This window comes from Pteropus alecto, unplaced genomic scaffold (genome assembly GCF_000325575.1).
Source record: "Pteropus alecto unplaced genomic scaffold, ASM32557v1 scaffold213, whole genome shotgun sequence".
In the NCBI taxonomy this organism is placed as follows: domain Eukaryota; kingdom Metazoa; phylum Chordata; class Mammalia; order Chiroptera; family Pteropodidae; genus Pteropus; species Pteropus alecto.
The window spans coordinates 3194939-3204628 of record NW_006434829.1 but is presented as its reverse complement, the minus strand read 5'-3'; positions in this window follow the sequence as shown (position 1 = coordinate 3204628).

Below are 9690 nucleotides of genomic sequence, written 5' to 3'. Positions count from 1 at the left end.
AAACACTACACGTCAGGACTCCCAGCTACCGCCCCACCGAAAAAAAAAAAAGCATGCAAGCAGTACATTTTACCCTTTTCGGTGAACAGTTAGCAAACACAGAGTTTGTGTGACCGTCGCTTCAATCAAAATACAGAACAGTTTCATCACCCCCACCCTAGTTCCCACCAACTGCTGATCTGTCCCCAGTGCCTCTTGTGTGCCTTTCCCAGAATGTCATATAAATGAAGCCATATAGCTTCTTTCATTCAGCAAAGCGAATTCGAGACTTATCCATGCTGTATGTATCAGGAGCTCATGCTTATTGAATGCTGAGTAGTATTTCATTATATGACTATATTAGTTTATCATCCAGCCTCCTCTTGAATCCGCTCTTGGCCCTTTCCCCTCCTTCCTGCTTTCACGTGGACGTGATGACTGGAGCTGCAGCAGCCACATTGTAACCAAGAGACAGACTTAGAAGCCACGATAAGAACGGTAGTGCAAAATGATAGGCAGAGCCTGGGTTCCTGAACATAACAGCCCTCAACTGCCTGCCTGTCATTAGGCTTCTTACAGTAAAAGTAACTGCTCTTTTATTTAAGCAAGTCTTAAATGGGTTTTCTATTACTCACAGCCAAATCTAATCTTGACACACTAAGCAAAATCTGAACTTGTTTCCTCTCCCTCCAGTGGATTTCTCCAGCAGAAGAGAGTGGTGTTGGAGGGACGTACACTTTAGATAGGGAGCCCGGACCGTCCGTTCCATGAGACACCTTCGTGGGTCAGAGTGCGCGGGGCCCTCCAAGCTGAGTGGTAATTCCTCCTTGCTGCTTCTGAACTGGGATTCTCCCAGAGTTCAGAGGGCGTATTGGTTTCCAGTGCAAGCAGGTGCCACTGCATGTGACCAGAGTACAGGGGGCCATCGAGGGGTGAAGTTAGGGTCAGACTCAGTTGTGTGTAATAGCAAAACCCACATACAGGGCAGGGATGCACGGGGAACTCCTAGCTGCAGCCTGTGAACAGGATCCAAATCCAGCCACCCACAGAAGGTTACCTCCGCTTTACAGATTCAGAAACTAATGTTTAGAGAGGTTACGTGACGTACCCGGAGTCACACAGCTAAGACAGTAAGTGGCGGAGCTGAGGTTTGAACCCATTTGATGTGACTTTTGTCATCTGCAGCCAGTAAGTCCTAATCAATATCTCATGTGACCTTTGGCGCCGATCTGAGTCAAACCACGGGACAAGCTGGCCCTCGAGAGGCCCCTTCCTTCTCAACAAATGGGCCAAAGTCCCAGCCTTCCTCTGACAGGGACCTGGCAAACGAAGGTGCCCAAGCCAGCAAGAGAAACAGACTGGGTCAGAAGCCACGAGACCACAAACGGAAGGAGCCACGTTTCTTTCTCACACGCCACCAGACCAGGGGGGATTTGCCCAGAAGTTCAACCTCCTTTGAAGTCTGAGTCACCAAAGGACAGTTTCACTTAATGCCCCGATAAAGCAAAACCACTGAGAAAACAGACCCAAGGGACCACCAACGCTCAAGCGTGCCCACCACCCAGGACCCGGGGTCGGTCTGACTGAACCGAGGAGTCGCTCGAAGCTGGCCCGCTGCTCCACGGTGATCCCTGGGGAAGTCACAAGCCCCATTTTATAGGTGTGAAACAGGAGCTGCACCACCCACCTGAGGTCACACTGCTTATGAGACAGGAAATCGGGAATAAAGCCCATCTCCCAGTGCCCCCAACGCTTTCTTTCTGCCTTGGAGCTGGGTGAGAATTCTCCGTCCTCCGCTGGAGAATGGCTGTCGCTGCTTCTAGCCAACTGCACTCACTCCCCCTTTAAACGGAAGCATAACCTTGACCCTCTTCCACCCAAGACTTAGTTTAGGATGTTCCGTGGGCTCCACTCCCTCCGAGGGTGGAGCCTGTGACCCCAGCCTGGCACTGGTCGTCAATCAGAGCACTGCGAGTCAGGTGATTGGCTCAGAGATGGGCATGTGACCCAAGCTGGTCCAATCAGAATGATTAGGAGGGTTTGCCCAGCAGTTAACAGAGAGACAACATTCCATCCTTTCCACTAGACTTGAAACCAAGGGAGATGTGAGTTAAAACAACACAAATGTATTGTCTTATAGATCTGGAAGTCAGAAGTCGAAAATCTGTCTCACCGGGCTGAAATCAAGATGTCGGCAGGGCTGTGTTCCTTGTGGTGGCTCTAGGGGAAAATGCACAACTGTCTTTCCCAGCCCTTCTGGAAGCTGCCTGCACTGTGTGGCTCGTGGCCTCTTCCAGCAGTGGCCTTACTGTCATCTCTCCATCTTGGTCACCTCGCTGATTCTCCAGATAAGGAGCCTTGTGAGTACAATGCCCTCGTGATAGTCCAGGACAGTCCGCCCATCTCAAGAGCCTTAACTGAATCACGTCTGCAAAGTCCCCTTTGCCACGTAAGGGCACATGTTCACACGTTCCCTGAGATTAGGACGTGAACATCCTCGGCGGCGGGTGGTGGGGGGGGCCGTTATGCTGCCTGCCACAGAAATCAAAACCATGGAAAGCCCCAGAAAGGAAAGAGTAAATCCTGGTCAATGTTTTCAGCTCCTGAACTTAGCTTTTCAGTTACATGAGGACTATTAAATTACCTCTCACCTAAGCTAGTTTGAGGTTTTCGTTTTGTTTTGCCACTTGCAAAGAGAGAGAATGCCACCATGAGTCATCGCCAGCTTGCCCGTCTCTCTCTGTGTCAGGCTGACATTCTTTGAGAGCAAGGCCGGTACCTTGTGTAACTTCCTATCACCAGACCTAGCACGGTGCCTGGCTGCCTGGCACAGAGAGCAAGCATTTGTTGACTGAATAACAGTTTGCTGATTGAACTATCGAATAAACCCCTTCTCATATGCCCTCCCTCAGCGGCCATCACTAGAACAAGAAGGCAGAAAGAAGCCTCAGCAGAATTTTCCAGAGGTGAAGTTCAGGCCAGTCATTTCCTCTCCGGAGGTGGCAGCTTCCTCAGAGAGAGGCTCTGAACGTGACCCAGACAGGAGGCTCGGAGAAGGGCTGACCTTCGTGGGCAGCCAGCAGCCCTGCCATCCTGAGCCAGCACTTTAAATTAATCCCAGGATGGCAGCTGCAGCCCTCCGCCAACAAATCTATCTGAGTCATTTCTGGTCAGGAAGCGCCTCGTTCTTAAATGAGAGGCACAGCAGGTCCCTCTGCGACCCAGAAGAGTCGGCCTCGTCTCCCACAGCCGCGGGGCTGGGCGGCCAAGGCCTTTCTCGCGAGGAGGGTTTTCACAGGGCGAGGATTGGAGACGGGGGAGGGAGTCTCCCAAGAAGATCTGTGTGTCTTCGTCCCCGGAACTGAGCTGTTGTTCCCATCAACAAGATCCCTGCAATTTTTGTCCCCACACGTGCCTGAGAAATGAGGCCTGAGGAAGGGCTCCTTTGCTCTCGTCTACACCCCACCAAAGATACACCTGCCCCTTCCCGCCTCACGCCGAAGGGTCCGATTTATCCTGTGAGCCCAGAGGGTAGGGCTCCGCCCTCGCCACACCTGCGCTGAGCCCTGCCCTCAGCTCTTCACGCATTTCGGTGGGATGGTAATGCACATGCTGCTCCTTCTACCTGGGACCCTGTTCCGCACATCGTTTATCCTGTTTCTAGCTACTGTCCCCCACTGAGGCTCGAAGATGGAGCTGACATGGTGCTTTCAGTTTGTTTAATCAGTCGGGATTAATACAGATAATGCTGACACGGACACAGTGCTCAGGGTGCACCAGGCTCCGATCCAGTCTATCACATACTTTCTTATCTTCACCAAAACCCTTGCAAGAGACGAGGAAATGGGCACAACTAGTAAGTGGCAGACAGACAGGCAGAGCTGTCCGTAAGGGCACACTGCTTGACCCCAGAGCTGTACCAAGCTGGGGACTTAGGGTCCTCAGGGCAGACTTCCTGGACTCCTGGATTTTAGCCAAGCCCTTGCTGTGTGGCCCTGACAGCCCATGTCAGACCCCGTGTCCGTGAGGATGGTGGCTGCCTTGTTCACCCCTGACTCCCAGCACCATCTCCGAATGGATGCAAAATACATAAACGAATGTGCAACTGAGCCAATGAACTTGGGTACCTAACCTTTTGTGCCTCAGTTTTTCTTTTGTGATATGAGGATAATAACGGCACCTACTTTGATAACAGTATACCTGAGCCCCTCTTCTTGAGGACGGATCTGACAAGAAATTCAAGTAAGAGATAGAGGAGGTCCCAAAACACACCTGCAAGGCAGTGATTGAGGTGACACTGCAGGAAAAGGCCCCAAGGGGTAACGTAACCAATACCTAGCTCAGCAGCCTGGGCACCCATCCATCGGAATGAAACCAGCCACGAACACCCAGGATAGTGTCCTGGTGTGGCACCAGGTGAGTATGCCCTCCCCGCTGGCACCTGGTGGGGGGCACAGGTCTGCCAGCCGGCTGCTCTGGGGCTCGACCAGTCCACACTGCGTTCTGACAGTGGGGACCTTACAGCAGCGGGAAGGGCGCCCAGGGTGAGAGAGTCACTGGACATTCGCAGACTTCGGGCTCAGCAGCCAAGCCTAGAGAAAACGGGGGAGCAGAGCACCCTTCACTCCCCACCCAGGCCGCTGAGACTCTGAGGTCTGCCTGGCTGCCGGAGACCCGGGCTCAGAGAGAGCTTCAGAGCCCACGTGTCTCTCTGGTTCTGCTCGACAAGCGTAAGATCTCAGGGTGACTCCTGATCCCAAAGAAGCCAAATCCGGATCTGGGCAGATTACAGCTGGAGGCTGTCATGCAAGCCAGGGAGGTGTGGGGAGCCTGCCTTTGGGGGCAGGAGTCACGTGCACATGGCACCCCGCAGGCGGCTGGCTTCCACTCACCCGCCTTCCAAGACAGGGAGCTCACCACTTTCTGAGCTCGCGATCCAGGACTGAGGGTGTAGCCGGCCTGCAGAGGGTTCCAGAGCCCTTGGCTCACCCCGCTCCACCCACACAGCACAAAGTTCGGCATCTCTGCTCTTTGTCAAGTTCACCACACATTCCTGCCCAGCCCCACAGCCTCTGGAATCAGACCCAAATGGCCTGGCACCCCGGGCCCCGGGCCTCCCAGGCTCTCCCTTTTCAGGGAGCTTATATTCTAGAATGAGGAGATAACCGAAAAAAATCGAAGAAACAAACCTGGAGTTACGCATGGTGGTAAGTGCCGTGGGGACAACTAGGAGAGGTAAACGAGATGGGGACCAGCTGTAAATGTGGATTTTGACATCGAAATATTAGAATTTCCGGGACATTTCCTGGGTTTGGGGGAATGAGGGTTTTGTCCCCCTAATGGAAGGAAAAAGATATAGCTAGGTCCCTGTAACTATAATCTAACCCAGGAGTCAGCGAACTGTAGCCGTGAGCCCAGTCCAGCCCGTGGCCTATTTTTTGTGCAGCTTGTGAACTAAGAGAGATTTTTTTTTTACATTTTTAAAAAGTTGTAAAAAAACAAAATGAGCAAACAAAAAACGAAGAGGATTCTTCTTCTTTAGGTCCACAAAGCATAAAATATTTACTGTTTGGCCCTTTCCAGAAAAAGCTGGCCACCTCCGAATCCCACCTGTTTCACCTCACCCACGCCTTTCCCACCTGGGCCAGCCGTGAATGCAGAAAGGAGAGACAGACCAGACAGCCTAGAAATGTCCCCTTCTGCCCACGACGCTGAGCACACTCCGTCACAGCTTTCCAAAGCCGCGGCCCAGAAGGTGACCGATCCCTGCCCCGTTCAGCGAGGCGAGGTCGGCCCGCAGGAGAACGGGGTCCTCGCACGCCAGAGACGCAGACGGCTGCGCAGCCTCTCCTGCTCTCCGTTTCTCATCGGCTTTGTAGAAACGGAATTCGTTTTCCCTGCTCCACGTGTGGTGTAACAGGGTTTCTGTTCTGTGAAATGAGAGAGAAAAGGCCTATTTATGAGTCGGGGCTCTTGGATCCACGTGATAGAATCCCAATTCAAAGTGACTGAAGCAACATAGAGAATTTGTCGGCCCATGCTACTGAAAAGTCCGAGAGTCGGGCAAGCTTCAGGCACAGCTGGATCCAGGGGCTCAGAATGGCGCAGTCATGCCTCATTCTCTCTATTTCCTTCCCGGCTGGTTTCATTCTCAGGGTGGCTCGCTTCCCCTTGAGACAAGATGGCACCAGGTGACCACATGCCATCCACCTGCCAACCCCAGCAGGAAGAGCTTCTCCCCTTAATGGCTCCAGAACTCAAACTCACTGAACCCTGCCCGGATCACGTGACTCCCCCCTCTAACCAATGACTGTGGGCAGAGAGTGAGATGATCTGATTGGCCAGGTTTGGTCACGTGCTTCTCCAGAGTAGGGTGGGAGGGGTTAGCCCCACCTGAACCGAAGGTGCTGAGAGGAAAGAAGAGAATCCTTTCTCCCAACAAGATCAACGGGCCTTTACCAGAAGGAGGAGCAGACGCTGAGCCATCGAAAGCCACCACTGCCCCCTATAGAAGCCAACTGATATTTCTCAGGCCCCTCTGCTAAGTCTCGCCAGAACCTGTTCTACAGCTGCGTGAACTGGGATCCTGGAGGTGAAGCCTCTCAAAGTTACACACTCGATCTGAGTCTGGTAGTACTGCTCCCTGTACTAACCATCACGCATCCCCAACCCTGCCCTTCAAGAGCCTAAGAACCCGGCTCACAGTCAGCGTGGGACAAGTGCCCATCGCATGGAATTGCCGTTGAGTGCCTGCCCCCTACTGGCCCGCGAGATGCCTGAGAGCAGAGACAGAGTCCATCTTGTTCCCTGCAATGCCCTTAACACCTAACACACAGTAGGTGCTCCACAGACTCCTGGGAAATGAATGCATATAATCCTAGCATTTAGCAGATAGCAGGTGCTCCACAAATGCTGGATAAACACGTTCATCCCTGTAGATAAACATTACCACAAATACTTGGTGAATGAAAGTATCTCTGGTGTTTACACATAGTAGGTGCTCCTACACATAATAGGAGCTTGAAAACTAGTGAATAAATAAATGAGTCTCAATGGAAGCCATGCTGCCTGGCTGTTCAAACATTTCCAGATCATTAACAGGGTAGATGGAGATAGAGAGCTGCGGGGAGGGAGGGAGGGAGGAATGAATGAATGAATAAATAACAGAGACCCGTTCTGGAGTCTGCAGTGCTCAGAGGAGGCTCAGGGTTCTCGTGGAAGGTCCTAGACAGTGAGAGCATTAAGGTTACTTAGAGAGCAGAACCCAGTTTTGGAAAGGGACGCAGGGTCTTTGTGAGCCAGGAGAGGGGGTGGTGGGGCCGGCAGGAGGAAGCCAGGTCAGCCAGCGCCCAGCCAACCGGCAGTGCCAGGGACACTGCGCCCTGGTTGAGGCCTGCGCCCCGCCCCCCTGACCCTGACCTTGCCTCAGCTCACAATAGAGCATCCATTGTAAGTGGGTAATTGGGTTCCGGCACACCCCTCCCCTGCCTAGGTGCGGGGGGAGGGGGAGAAGCAAAGGGAAACACAATCTGTTTTCTATTTGTCACAGCTGCCAAGACTCTGCTCCCTCCTCTGCCCCCACCCCCCTTACCCTGCTGAGCCACAGCCTGTGACATTCCTTGGCTGGGGCCGAGTGTGGATTAGAGCTGCCGCCCAGGCCGGCTAACCTGAGAAATGGACTTGACAAAAACCTAAAAACGGCCTCAGGCCCTCCAGGCCTTGGGTGTCTCCTCACCTATGGGAGTCCCTGGCAGAGCCCAAAGGCAGGGTTCACATCCTGTTCCTGGCGGCTGTGTGACTCAGGGCCAGGCACTCGACCTTTCTGTGCCTCAGTTTCCTCGTCTGTCAAAAGGGAATGCTAACGGTATTATGAAAGGCCGTCGGTCATCTTGAATGTGTCCCTCCGTGCGGGGTGCTGGGCATGTGGTGCTTGGCAGCTGCTCTCATTCAATTAGTTGTGTAGGGAGTTGGAGCTTCCGGTTCCAGAGCAGGTGTCTGCCGAGACCACTTTGAGGTGGGGGAGAAAAGAGCACTTGCTCAGAGGGGTCCTCTGTGTGAGCCCCAGGGCTGCGTCCCTGCTCTGCCACTCACGTATGTGAAAACGGGTCCCCAGGCCACCCCAGAGTGCCCGACCATGCAGGTCCGGGGCAGGGCTGGAGAATCTGTATTTCTCACACATTCCCAGGGGACAGTGCTGCTGCTGTGGGGCCTACCCTTTGGGAGCTGCGACCTTAAATGATACAGTATTGCTGTAATTGTTTTTAAACTTCGTAACGAGTGTCAGGTAGGCACGGTGTTCTGTGATTAGATATTTTCACCCTACACCAGTGACTCCCTCCCAGGGGCGATTTTCCTTCCCGGGGATAGTGAGCAACGTCTGGAGACGTTTTTGGTTGTCACAACAAGTTGGGGATGATGTACGACTGGCATCTGGTGGGTAGGCCCCAGGGACGCTGCTGAATGTCCTACAACGCGCAGGATGGCCCCTGCGACAATTACCCCGCTCCAAATGTCAACAACGCCGGGAGAAATGAAAACACGCGTCCACACGAAAATCTGTACACAAATGTTCACAGCAGCACTGTTCGCAATATGGCCACCAACTGACGAATAAACAAAATGTAGTGTATCTCCACAGTGGAATATTACTCAGCCATGAAAAAGAATGAAGCCCTGACACACGCTACAACATGGGTGAGCCCAAGGTTATGCTAAGTGAAAGAAGCCAGACGCAGAAGGCCACATTTTGTGTGATTCCATGTATATGAAATGTCCAGAAAGGGCAAATCCATGGAGACGAATATGGATTGGTGGTTGCCAGGGGCTGGGACAGGGAGTGGCTGCCAATAGGCAGGAGGTTTCCATGTAGGACGATGAAGATCTCCTAAAACTGATGGTGGCGACGGCTGCGCAACTCTGCAGGTACACTAAAATCCACTGCACTGGATGATTCAAGTGGGTGAATTGCACCGTATATGAATTGCCTCTCAATAAAAATAATAAACGAGACAAACTCAGCGGTGTCGACGCTGAGGGACTGCTGTGCGCGCTCTAAGCTCCACCGTGTTGTGGCGGCTGCTTGGGTCACCTCTCCCGGCCGTGTGACGCTGCACCGCGTGAACACAGCACACCTGTGCCCCTGTGCTCCCCCCCACGAGGGCTTGGGGGTTCCGGGTTTTGCGACCGTGAGCAGCGCTCTGCCCTTGTACGCGCACTGCCTGGGACACACCTGCAAGAGCCTCGCTTTGCATGTACCGAAGAGGAAAGTCGCCGAGGAAATTCAACTTTACAAGACGATGCCAGCGTCCCAGGGAGCCCTTCCTGCTTAGCCGGGCACCGGGCTAGGTACCTACCCTTTTTCTCACTGAACTGTCCCCGTAGTCGTGTTACTGAGTCCGTTTCAGAGACAGGGGCCCTGAGGCTCGGAGCAGTGAAGTAAGTGGCCTGGCCCAGAAGGGGCAGAGCAGACTTGTGCTCTCAGCCACGCATCCTACAGCTAACTGTCCCCCAAGCCTGAGAGACGGGGGCCCGAGCAGGTGCCTGGAGCGGAGAGGAAGGCTGTGTCCCCAGGAGCAGCTCTGAATGATCCCCCAGCGACTCCCAGCCCGCCCGGCCGCCCGGGGTGGGGGATCACAGCAGGTGACGACTTGCTGAGAAAACAGCCCATTGCTTCTGAGACATACATAAGAGCTTCCAGGAGGCTTTCCAGGG